The 14,127-nt window shown below is 35.4% G+C and overlaps 1 long non-coding RNA gene across 1 annotated transcript in view; it reads left to right on the forward strand.

The window, feature by feature from the left end:
* The window catches only part of LOC144577986 (uncharacterized), a 109,984-nt gene extending 97,052 nt beyond the window's left edge, over positions 1–12,932 (forward strand). Inside the window, exons 2-3 of the long non-coding RNA XR_013522872.1 lie at positions 8,726–8,821; positions 12,159–12,932. This is a non-coding gene — a long non-coding RNA (uncharacterized LOC144577986). The remainder of the gene's footprint in view (positions 1–8,725; positions 8,822–12,158) is intronic.
* Positions 12,933–14,127: the final 1,195 nt, after the last annotated feature.

Genomic DNA, 14,127 nt, shown 5'->3' on the forward strand with positions numbered 1-14,127 from the left:
CAAACAAATTTAAAAGCTAGCGGAAGACAAGCAGTAACTAAGATCAGAATGGAACTGAAGGAGACAGAGACACAAAAAAACCTTAAAAAAAAAAAAATCAATGAATCCAGGAGCTGGCTTTTTGAAAAGATTAATAAAATAGATAGACTGCTAGCCAAACTAAAAAAGAAGAAAAGAGAGAGGAATCCAATAGATGCATTACATTACAAAATGATAAAGGGGATATCACCACCAATCCCACAGAAATACAAACTACTATCAGAGATTACTACAAACACCTCTATGCAAAAACAAACTAACAAACAGTAAATCTAGAAAAAAAAATGTACAAATTCCTAAACACATACACTCTCCCAAGACTAAACCGGGAATAAGTTGAATCCCTGAATCGACCAATAACAAGATCTGAAATTGAGGCAGCAGTTAATAGCCTACACCAAAAAAAGTCCAAAACCAGATGAGGTCACAGCCAGATTTTACCAGAGGTACAAAGAGGAGCTGGTACCCTTCCCTCTGAAACTATTTCACACAATACAAAGGGGGGGAATCCTTCATAACTCATTTTATGAGACCAACATCATCCTGATACCAAAACCTGGCAGAGATACAACAAAAAACATGAAATTTCTGCCAGTATCCCTGATGAACATTGATGTGAATATCCTCAATAAAATACTGGCAAATCAAATTCCTCAGCACATCAAAAAGCTTATTCATCACAATCAAGTTGGCTTCATCCCTTGGATGCAAGGATGGTTCAACATACACAAATCTGTAAATGTAGTCTACCACATAAACAAAGCCAAAGACAAAAACCATGTGATTTTCTCAACAGATGCAAAGAAGGCCTTTGACAAAATAGAATATCCCTTTTTACTAAAACCTCTCAATAAATTGGGTATTATAGAAAATATCTCAAAATAATTAAGAGCTATTGATGAAAAACCTATAGCCAATACCACACTGAATGGGCAAAATCTGGAAGCATTCCCTTTGAAAACTGGCACAAGACAAGGATGTGCTTTCTAACCATTCCTATTCAACATAGTGTTGGAAGTTCTGGCCAGGGCAATCATGCAAGAAAAAGAAATAAAGGGTATTCAATTAGGAAAAGAGGAAGTCAAATCATCTCTATTAGCAGACAATATGATTGTATATTTAGAAGACCCCATAGTCTCAGCCCAAAATCTCCTTAAGCTGATAAGCAACTTAGCAAAGTCTGAGAATACAATATCAATGTGCAGAAATTACAAGCATTCTTATACACCAGCAATAGACAGAGGACCAAATCATGAGTGAACTTTCTTTCACAATTACTTCAAAGCAAATAAAATACCTAGAAATACAACCAACAAGGGATATGAAGGATCTACTCAAGGAGAACTAGAAACCACTACTCAAGACAATAAGAGAGGACATAAACAGATGGAAAAATCATTCCATGCCATGGTTAGAAAGAATCAATATTGTGAAAATGGCCATACTGCCCAAAGTCATTTATAGATTCAGTGCTATCTACATCAAGCTACCATTGACTTTTTTCACAGCACTGAGAAAAAAACACCTTAAATTTCATATGGAAGCAAAAAAGAGTCCATATAGCCAAGGCAATCCTAAGTAAAAACAACAAAGCTGGATGCATCACACTAACTGACTTCAAACTATCCTAAAAGGTTACAATAATTAAAACAGCACAGTCCTGGTACCAAAACAAAGATAGAGATCAATGGGCCAGAACAGAGGCCTCAGAAATAATGTCACACATCTGCAACCATTTGACCTTTGACAAACCTCACAAAGACAAGCAATGGGGATTCCCTATTTAATAAATGCTGTTGGCAAAACTGGCTAGCCATGTACAGAAAGTTGAAACTGAATCCCTTCCTTAAACCTTATACATAAATAAACTCCAGATGGATTAAAGCTGTAAACATAACACCTAACACCATAAAAACTCTAGAACAAAACCTGGGCAATACCATTAAGATCATAGGCATAGGCAAAGACTTCATGACTGAAACATCAAAAGCAATGGCAACAAAAGCCAACATACACAAATGGGATCTAATTAATCTAAAGAGCTTCTGCACAGCAAAAGGAACTATCATTAGAGTGAACTCACAACTAACAGAATGGGAAAATATTTTTGCAATCTACCTATCTGATGAAGGGCTAATATTCAGAATCTACAAAGAACTTAAACAAATTTACAAGAAAAAACAAGACAAAACAAAAAGTGGGCAAAAGATATGAACAGATATTTCTCAAAAAAGGACATTTATGCAGCCAATGAACAGGAAAAAAAGCTCTTCAACACTGTTAATTAGAAAAATGCAAATCAAAACCGCATTGAGATACCATCTCATGACAGTTAGAACGGTGGTCAGTAAAAAATCACGAAACGGGCTGGGTGCGGTGGTCAAGCCTGTAATCCCAGCACTTTGGGAGGCCGAGGCAGGTGGATCACGAGGTCAAGAGATCAAAACCATCCTAGTCAACATGGTAAAGCCCCATCTCTACTAAAAGTACAAAAAATTAGCTGGGCATGGTGGCGTGTGCCTGTAATCCCAGCTACTCAGGAGGCTGAGGCAGAATTGCCTGAACCCAGAGGTTGCGGTGAGCCGAGATCGCACCATTGCACTCCAGCCTGGGAACAAGAGCAAAACTCCGTCTCAAAAAAAAAAAAAAATATCATGAAACAACAGATGCGGGAGAGGAGGTGGATAAATAGGAACACTTTTATACTATTGGTGGGAGTGTACTATGCAGCCATAAAAAAACATGAGTTTATGTCCTTGGCAAAAATATGGATGATGCTAGAAACTAACACAAGAACTGAAAACCAGACACCACATGTTCTCACTCATAGTTGGGAGTTGAACAATGAGAAGAATACATGGACACAGGGAGGGGACCATCACAAAATGGGGGCCTGTGGAACGGAATAGGCTGGGCAGAGAGATAAAATTAAGAAAAATATCTAAAATAGATGACGGGTTAATGGGTGTAGCAAACCACCATGACACATGTATACCTGTGTAATAGATCTGCATGTTCTACACATGTACCCCAGAACTTAAAGCATAATTTTTAAAAATCATGACATTAGTTTTATACTTATCATGTCAAGAAACAGAGTTAAGGGCCAAAGATCAATTGCACCTACACTTCTGAAAAATAATCTTCATCATTTTATAAAACTCTAAACATAAATATAAATTGTTAGTATTTTCAGGACTCACATGTTCACGTATCAAAATTTAAATGTACCTTTAGCTTTTGAAGTGGTAGATATTTCTGAGCACACAGTAATTCCCAATTCTATTTTCTTAAAATGAAAGGTTATCCAGAGATCCCCAGGAAACTATAAATTCTTAATGACTGAAAAAGCAGTCCAACTTCTCTGATACATTGGTAACTGAGAAAGAGTGTGGCAAAATTTTTTTTTAAATTTTTTATTGCATTTTAGGTCTTGGGGTACATGTGCAGAACGTGCAAGACAGTTGCATAGGTACACACATGGCAGTGTGTTTTGCTTCCTTTCTCCCCTTCACCCACATTTGTCATTTTTCCCCAGGCTATCCCTCCCCAGCTCCTCCCCGCCGCTGGCCCTCCCCTTTTCCCCCCAATAGACCCCAGTGTTTAGTACTCCCCTCCCTGTGTCCATGTGTTCTCATTTTTCATCACCCTCCTATGAGTGAGAATATGCGGTATTTCATTTTCTGAGTGTGGCAAAATTTTTAAGAGGCAATGACATTGACAGGGTGCAGTGGCTCACGCCTGTAATCCCAGCACTTTGGGAGGCTGGGGCAGGCTGAAAAGGAGGTCAAGAGATTGAGACTGTCTTGGCCAACATGGGGAAACCTCCTTGTCTCTACTAAAAATACAATAAATTACCTGGGAGTGGTGGTATGCCCCTATAATCTCAACTACTAGCGAGGCTGAGGCAGGAGGATCACTTGAAGCTGGGAGGTGGAGGATGCAGTGAGCTGAGACTGTGCCACTACCGTACTCCAGCCTGGTGACAGAGTGAGACTCTGTCTTAAAAAAAAAAAAATAGAGGCATTGACTTCATTTATGATTAATAATCAATAACATCTGTGGCCATGAGTGTTAGCAGAGAATTACCAAAGTTGAATATGAATTGATTATCCACATGACCACAGAGGACTATACTGCCAATGAAAACCACAGTGTCATTTTGATACTTGATTGTATTTTTTTCCCAGTCATTTCAGTTTTCTTCAGTTGTTGAGAGCAACATGAGACCAAGCTGGCTACTAACAACACAATCCAGTATGGCAACGACTTGGTGTACTATTGAACTGGCGAGTGCACCTAATTCATCCAATGAATTTGCACCAGAAAAATTCTCCTCCTTCTGGTGTCCAAGACACAAAAAGGTCTGGAGGTCTTCTGTAATTAGCCTCTGTAAAGGAAGACCGCATTTCCAAAATGAGCCCTTTTATATTCCCTTTGGCTCTTTTGCTAAGTCATAACTTTTATTTGCATGAGCATTTTGTTAATGCAGAGCTGTGAAATGTCCTCTTTCAGTTGTGTCTACATAAAGCCGACAATACAGCAAATAAAACTATTCAAGTACATTTGGTGTCTGGACTAAAAGAAATAGGCCGTCAATTCCGAGATCGTTCATAATGGCTAATAGAAGTTATAAAAGGCTCTATTTTAAAGCCAGCTTTGTATCTTCAGGTATTTACTTTTACTTATTTGCAAATACAGAATTCAAAGCTTGAGGAATGAGAGTTATAGAATTGGTAAAACTCAGAACATGCTTTTTTTCTTCATGTGTTTTCCATCCATGTGGCACACACTGTCCTGATCTCTGTGCTTCTAAAGTTTATTAATTCATCGAGTCATGTTAGTGATAGTGTATAAGAAGCCTAACAGTTCAGTGATTTAACCCAGACATAAGGACTAGTCAAGTCAATCTCCTATTCATGTATATCTTTGAAAATTAAATAAATTTAAATTTGATTTGTGAATGCTTTGTGGTTTTTGAAGTTTCCTCTGGTTAACTTCAATTACATACAATTATTATACATTATCCACCTATGTCTTTCTATCATTATTTTCCTTTCTCTTGATGTACATAACATTACTTGACCTTTTCCAAACTTAGTTTTAAAACTCATCTTAATTTTATCAAAGTAACCATATGTTTTACCAGAATTCAGTGGGAATTTGTAATCATTAATATATATTTTTATTCTCTCATGCATAAATTATATGTAAGGGAATTTCAAACAGATGCAGTCCTGAAAATGATCAAAAGGAAGAAAGGACAATTATTTAATTAAAGGCAATACTTTAGAAATGCTGATATTTGAACACTATTGATGTACACTATGTTATCAATAGTTTGAGTTTACAATAGCATTAGCCAGTAAATCATGCCTGTAAAATCAGCAACTGCAGCATTGAATCAGATGATTGCTCAACTAGGCTATCTAAGCTGCAGGTTAACAGAACTTAGTTCTATCCACTGGTCCTTCCTGGACCCTTTCACAGTTGTAGCAAGCCCATTTTACTATGGACTACTCCTTAGCCACCTGATATGAATGGTTCACATTCATGAAGGAAAGCCCTCATAACCCAATCACTCTTAAAACCTCCACCTCCTAATACTGTTCTACAGGTGATTAAGTTTCAGCATGAATTTAGGAGGGGGCAAATATTCAAACCATAGCTGGTCCCTGTGGACAGTAGTCCTCAGAATGCCTATTATTCCCCTTTTACCAAGTATATATTACTTGAGCAATTGGCTGTAGGTGCCCTTGGGTAAGACCTGGGGAACCATACACTGTGTATTTGCCTTAGCACCACAGAATCCTTCCTTCCAGGGACTTGGCTTCATGATTCCACTGTAGTTGACAAGAGATCCCATAAGCTACAAGAGAAGCTCTCTGGCCGTTATTTAGCCATTATTAGCCTTTAATTCTTCAGGCAGAGCATCAGTACAATTTAACAAGAGCCAGACAATCCCTCCTTCTCTTGTATTTATAGACATTATTTTCTCCATATTATTCAAAATACCTGAACCTGTTACAGCATTTAGCCACCTCTAAGCAGAAGTCAAGCATTTCCTCTCCACCCAACTGCTATCTGTTGAAGATTTTTTTTTTTACCCTAGTTCAGACACCAAGATAACATCCAATGTCTAGAGTAAACTGGAGCAGAGGGTGTTAGTTTGAGATTTTTTTTTTTCTAAAAGTACAAGCTGTAGACAAGAAGTGCTGAATGACCTGCAGAGTTTCTCTCTCCTCTAGATGTAAATGGCTTTAATTGTCGAAAGCATGTAAAAATGACCGTGGGCTAAGAAGAACAAAGAATGTACGATGATGAACATCAAAATGGACCTATTCTTATTCATATAAATATTTAAGTTTATAGACACCCAGATACAGTAAAACACGAAGGTTATATCTTAAACTTCAGTGAGAGCAGATTAAACTGATGAAGAAAGAAAGAACTTGATTAGTCTGCCAATGACAGAAAGAGACCCAATCTCAAGAATCCATAAACAGAGAGAAAACTAGAAAATGGAGACTAAGTACATTTCTGGGTGGGAAGATAACATGAGCAACTGTAGCAAACGATCCTAAATTATAAAGCGTTTAACACAATAATGGCTAATTTCTCTTTCATAGTTCAAGTAGTTTTGGGCAGGTATACTTTTAATTAATGACTGCAGGGGCCAGCCTTTTTCTGTTTGGGAGTTCTGCCATGCCCTAGGGCCTTCCTTAAATATTATGCCTCAGTTATCAAATGAATAAAGGAGGAGAAAAAGTGAACAGAGAATATCTAGAATATTATATAGTCCAGACCTGGAAGTGGTATCTGCCACTCCCACTATAATTCTATAGCTAGAGCTAATTGTGTGGCCCAGTGTGTGGTCTTTGCCACACTGATCAACTAAAACTGGCCTTGTTTTTAGGAGAAGGATGAATTGAAATAAAATTCAGAAAGGTGATAAAGACCAGAAAGAAAGAAAACTCGCATGTATGTAAGCAAAGTTAGGACAGGATATTAAATTACTTGAATGAGAAACTTTAAGGCAGACATATAGCTGATAGGTGAGATGAAGGCAAATAATAGAAGAATGAAAAATAATACCAACATTGAACATGTGGGCTGAATCTATGGTATTGTGTCAGCATTCTTAGATTCCTATAATTGCTTATAATCACTGGCTTCTAAACAATCTAAAACTGAAATGAAGTGTCAGAGACAGTCACTCATGCCCCCTGGCATTGTGGGAGGCCCAGGCTGGTGATTTGCTTGCTAAGACCAGCCTTAGCAAAACCTCATCTCTACAAAAAATTAGCCAGGTGTGGTGGCATGTGCCTGTAGTTCTGGCTACTGGGGACATAAGGTGAGAGGACTGCTTGAGCCCAGAAAGTTAATACTGCAGTGAACTTGATTAGGCTACTGTACTTCAGCCTGAGCAGAGCAAGACCCTGTCTCAATCAATCAATCAAACTAAAAAAAAAAACTAATTTGGGATACAAGGTTCCATTGGTCACAACTGCGTGATAACTAAGCTCATGTTAGATTTAAAAAGTAAATTTATTTTAAGCTATCTTTTATATGTTTGTTTGTGTGTGTGTGTTTTGTTGCTTTTGTTCATTGCTTTTTTTTAGGCGGGGGAGAGTACAGAGTCTGTCTTGGTGGGCTGGATCTTGGCTCACTGCAACCTCTGCTTCATGAATTCAAACAATCCTCTTGCCTCCTGAGTAGCTGGGACTGCATACATGTGCCACCATGCCTGGCTAATGTTGTATTTTTTGTAGAGACTTTTTTTTTTTTTAACCATATTTCCCAGGCTAGTCTCAAACTCTGAAACTCAAGGGATCCACCTGCCTTGGCCTCTCATTAAGCTCTCAGTGTTTTTAAATCACAACACTGTGAAAACCTAGTAAAAACTGTGAACCCTCTACTTAGCAAAATGAAAATAAATATCTATTTATAAAAATCTCCATTCAATTTCCCTGAATTCCTAAGTGTTCCAAATTCCTAGGGTAAGAATTCCTGCTTTAGAATTTGGGTTGGGGGTGGGAATCTTAACACTTTAATTTGGATGCAGTTTGAAAAAACATTTTGTGGCTACATAATAGAAGTACATATTTATGGGGTATTGAGACACATTTTATGTCAGAGCAAAAATACTAAACTCTTTATATACTGAGAGATCTTGAACTTACATTAAATTATTTTCAACTACAGTTTATAGTTCCTGGGACAAAACTATCATTTTTCAGAAAATCTGGCATCCTTGGAATTGAGAAAAAAATCTGTCTGTTGGTGAGCAAATCATTTTTTAAATTCATTTTAATCATCTGATTAAAAACTGTGTTTTTAAAAATAGGAAGCTATATTTCTATGGACAGGTTAAAAATTATATTCAAGATATTTTAAATCTGGAAGTCTTTCAAATGCACTAAAATATTTCTTCATTCCCCAAAATATTTCTTATACTACAGCATTGTTTTCATTTATTCCCTAAAAGTATCTCCTTTATTTAAATATATAATAAGAACATACCATTGTAGGTGAATTAGGAACAACACAGGAGTAAGTGATTAATCCTTATGTCCTGGGGCTGAAGTGTGCCTGGTTCATTTGCATCCTCAAAGAGCACTCCAGCTCTACAGCAAGCGGAGTGATACCAACTAACGCAGAATTTTTTAATTCCCTATATTCAAAGATCTCCTTGACAAGAGAAATGTTTCCTAACATTGCTGGAAAATGATGTGCTGTATCAAAAGCTGACTGGCCTAGCCTACATGTTAAAAAAAAAAAGGTAAGCTACTCTTCTCATATTATTAGCTATCAATATACTACATAATAAATATAAGTTATTAAGGTAATGAATATGCATAGTTATTACTAGTTTTCTCCTGCCACTGTAACAAGCTACTACAAACTTGGTGACTTAAAACAACAGATATTTATTTTGTCACAATTCTGGAGGTCAGAAGTCTGAAACCAAATGTGTCAGCAGAGCCACACTCCATCCAAAGCCTCCACAGGAGCCTTGATTCCTTGCCTCTTCCACCGCCTAGTGACTGCCAGCATTCCTTAGTACTTGTGTCTGTCACTCCAATTATTGCCTTCATCTTCACATTACCTTTTCCTCTGTTTGTACATCAAATCTCCCTCTGCTCTTTCTTATAAAACAACTTGTAATGACATTAAAGGCCTACTCAAATAATCCAGAATAATCTCCCTGTCACAAGATCCCTAACTTAAAAACACATTTGCAAAGGCTATTTTTCCAAATAAGGTAATATTTATAGGATCCATGTGTTAGGACCAGATATCCCTGGTGACCAATTTGTAGTCTACTTACCACAATGCTAAAATGTAAAATAAAAACCATGAAGTAGGTACCAGAGATTAAGATCTTGACACATGTAATAAAACCGGGTGACATTCAGTGAATGTTTTCTCTCTTTCAGGCACTAAATGGTGTTTTTATATATATATTTGCCTACTCTGTATTCAAAACAACAATATAGAATAGATATGGTTATTGACATTGTACTAATAAAGACAGTTAATTGTAGTCCACTTGCAATTAATCAGTAGTTATACAGTAATAACATTGTCAAAATACAAACTCTGGTGTGCTTTCACTCCAGAGTCCATGCTTGTTACCCCTACACCACAATTACACTGCCTCTTCAGCATCTGCTTGCTCTAATTATTGGTTTTGATCCTGTCACTTATAAAACTTGTCATTTATTAATATGCATCTAACACACTCCACAGGAAATTGTAAGATTAAACTTTAAAAAGCCTATGTAAACTTTGTAAATCATTGCATTCTATAACAAATGTCAAGCATTAATTAAGATTTTTAAATAATAGTTTCCAGTCTTTTGCCAACCCAATTAACACAACATAGCATTTGAAGTGTGATATCGCTTTGTTCTATAAATAAAATTCTGTCTCTGTTATTGATTCACACAGGGGAATTTTGGTTTGAGGTCCTGAGACTTCTAATTAAGCCTGGCCATGGTCACAAAATCTTAACCATTTTAGATTGAGTTAGATTTTAAACAATGACAACAGCAACAACAACAAAAGTACCACATATGTTCAAAAAGAACCCTTTCTTTTTGTCCCTGCTGCCTTTTGAAGATAAAAATCAATAAAACACCACGTATTTCTCATTCCTACAAAAGACTGAATCAATGAATGAGAATTTGCTCAGTTTTGATAAGGGATGCGGTTTCTGCTGGGTGCTTTTGGTGTTAGATTTTGGCAGCACTAAGTGATAGAAAGATCGTTAATATAAGCAGTATATTAAGCAGTGGGAATTGGAGAAAGACATACAGGAGGTCACTGTAGCTCTAGTGTCCATTAATTGAGGAAAGAGTTTCTTCTGTTTACTTTTCAGATTATCAGGCTTGACTTCCAATTAAAACTTGCTAATAGTTAATAAATAACAACCCAAAAAATGACTTTTGCATTTAACACTCACAAGCTGTACAAAGATTTTAATTAATTTTTGTTACAGATCAAACCATGGGTCAGCCATTGTTCTGGGTTAGTTGCATATTATCATATTTAAGAAAGTAATATTTTAGGACCACACTATGGGCTCAAATATGTGTGTGTGTGTGTGTATATATATATATATATATATATATATATATATTCTCACATTGTAAATTGTTGAATTTACACACATTGTAAATTCTCACATTGACTACAAATATACGTATGTGTATACTTATCACATTGGAAATACAGATATACATTGTATTTTTATTTATATTATATATTTCTGTATTTACATGTATATTATATATATATTGTACTTACATATATATTACTTATATATATATATTTACAATGTGAGAAAAACCTATCTTTATTAGAGGAATGCTTACTTTAAAAATGGTTTTCAACCATTAATCACCTATCCTTTACACATACCACTGCCTAACCCAGTAATACTCATTTTTCTCAAGTTAGCTGCAATGCTTATCATCCAAAACTTCTGCATCTTTTTTCTATCTTTACATTTTTTTTTACAACAGATTATCATTGTTTCTTATAAGTTGGGGCAGGTAAAACAATCTATGCATTTTCAGTGGTCATTGCTATGCCTAGCACATAGAAGATTCCCAGTATGAGAGCTTATTTTGTAAAATCCTTTTCTAAAAGCATTTGATAACACATATTACTTCTAGGATAAAGCTCTGACTCCTTTAAATTGTTATGGAAGGATCTTCATTGTCCCTCCCAATATCGCCTGCTCAACCTCACCTTCTGCCACTCGTTGCCTCATTCACAGTATCGACAAAAACCTTCTTGTTCCCTTTTACAAATTGTGATGCATAGATTTTTGTCTGTATAGAACACAACACTGCACTTTTTGAGGACCTAAGGTCAAATAATGGCTCAAGATAATGAAAAGAAACAGATGTAATTACTTGGATCACTTTTTAATTTTTCTATACAATGTGATATGATTCAAATGCTGCTTTAGAACTTGCAGTCTAGAAATTGAGACTTTGGAATTTTTTTCAAAAGATAAAAGAGTGTCATTTGCTTAGTACAAGAACAGCAAATATGCTGCATATCTCACAGCACCGTCCATCTTGTACCAAAGCCTACCTTACAATGGGATTCTAGCTCTCTTTTGCTTTGTTGCTGATTCTATGCAATTTTACAGGTTGCTGACTAAAATCACAGCCAAATTATTAAAGATGACCCAACTATGAAACCTGTATGCTTTATTATCAACTAAGACTTAAGTAATTAAACTTAACTCTTAAGTATACAGCTGAAAAGAATTCCAGATTTGACCATATTACAACTAATTAAAAATATACCTAAAAATAAATTATAAAGTTTACAACCTTTCAACCACCAACTAGGAAAATGCTAAAATAACAAAACTATCTAGATCAATTAACATCAACTAGTGAAATGCGACCCTTAATTAACAGATTTTGTATGTTACGTGTATTTTGTATGTTTACCGTATTCTTACAATAAAGCAAGCTAAAGAAATGAAAATGCTATTAAGAAAACCCTAAGGAATAGAAAATAAATTTGCCATTCACAAAGTGGAAATGAAACATCTGAAACACTTTCATCTTCATTGTCTTCACCTCGAATAGGCTGAGGAGGAAGATAAAGAGGATGGGTTGGCCTTGCTGTTTCACAAGTGGCAGAGGCAGAAGAAAATCTGCGTATACGTGTGATTTTTTGTATTTAAGAATATCATAACTGCCTTTGTCATTAAATGCTATTCTACCACAACAGCTTAATCACTTTATATTATTTTTTAGTAAGAATATATTGTATTTCATGCTACTGTTATTTGGCATTCTTGACATTTTGCCTCTGCAGTAGTAAAAACATCAACATTAGGATCTACTGTTTGATGAAAATACAACTTGATATCCTTAAAATATGTTCATAAAATAAAAATAACTCTGGAGGTAAGCAAAATTCTAAAGCATTGCCAATTAACTCTCTATATGCGTTTACTAATATCGACTTCCGATAGCAGAATAGAGAATTTCCTATAATCTGCAACTACATAAACATCATTCTTTTCATTTAATTCCAGTCAATTTGCTAACTGTAGAAGAATATTGTATTAAATTGCCATCATTTTTAGAGCCAGTAAGACTGAACACGTATTAATATGATTATTAGCAACTGGGACTATGTTTTGAATATCTTCTCTATGCTTCCTTTACATCTTCTTGTATCTTTTAGTTGTTGATTTGTAAGTACCCTCCCCATTTTAAGACAAAAAATAATTTTTTCCAGGAAACTTTTTAAAACATTGTTCCAAGTTTGTTATTCCTTTTTGTTTTTGTAATCTCTCTTTTGATGTTTGCAATTGTTGCTGTTGTTTAGTTGTAGTAACATCAATAAAATGATCAGCTGTATACTTTTTATCCTTGTCCTACAGAAAATTCTTTCTACAAAAGACTATGTAAATAAATGCTGTTATTTTCTTGACATTTTGATTTATTTTATTTATGTATGTAATCCACTTAAAATTTGGGGTTAGAAATAAAACAGAAGCTGTATTTTTCTATATTTGTTTTATCACAAGGGTAAATCAAATTTGCACAGAACTTTTATATTGCAATTTGGCAATATTTAAAAATACATAACTGTTTTAACACTTACTAGTCATTTATCTCAATGAAAAATACTCAAAGCAAGGATCATCTGTAGAGCTATACAATGACAATTGCATAAACTACTAAAGAACCCATTAAATGCCAACAACTGTATTAAGGATATGATTTATATAATTAGTGTAAAGCTAGTTGAGGCAGCAAATCATATTGTATACAATTTAGAGGTGAAAATAGAGGATCTAGTAGTTAAGCAGATTTTATAATAGCAATATGTAGTGTTTACACTATTATTGCAACTGTTGATTCCAGATACATCAGATTATTCCAAGGAAAAAACACAAGTCAGTAATGAAGAAAGAAAGAGAAAGGGAAGGACAAAAGGAAGACAGAGAAGGAATAGAGGAAGGAAGGATGGAAGGAAGAAAAATGGAATGAAGGAGAGCAGGATGAAAGGGAAGCAAGGAAATACTAACCAATTCCACAAATCATGCCATCTGTGTAAGGCATAGGAACAGTAAAAGGAAAAAATTGATAGTAATCATTTTTAGAGTTGTTCTATTTGGGGGCATTATCCTCTTTACAATTTTTCAAATGTTGTCAATTTATAATAACAATTAAAGACTTTCCGTATCTTCTTTGTTTCAAGTTAGCTATTAAAACAAAGACAGCTATTCTTTTACTTTTAATTCTTTCTTTTAGAAAGTATCCCTTTATGCTTTCTTTGTACTGTACCCCAGCTCTTTTGTGATTCTTCCAGACAGTCTCAAGGGCAGCTGGAGCAAGAGTGGTTTCTACACAGTACAATGAGCTCAATTGAGCCTGGCACATTCACTGTATTTTTTTCTTTTTCCTTAACACCTGGATGCCAATTTTGCACACACTTCCCTGATGTGCCGTACATAATAGCTAAGCTAAGGAAAAGAAAAAGCACTGCTGCCACCCGTCTGTGTGTTCTAGCAATGTGCAGTGACTCATGGTCCTCATA

Source organism: Callithrix jacchus, chromosome 10, assembly GCF_049354715.1.
Source record: "Callithrix jacchus isolate 240 chromosome 10, calJac240_pri, whole genome shotgun sequence".
NCBI lineage: Eukaryota > Metazoa > Chordata > Mammalia > Primates > Cebidae > Callithrix > Callithrix jacchus.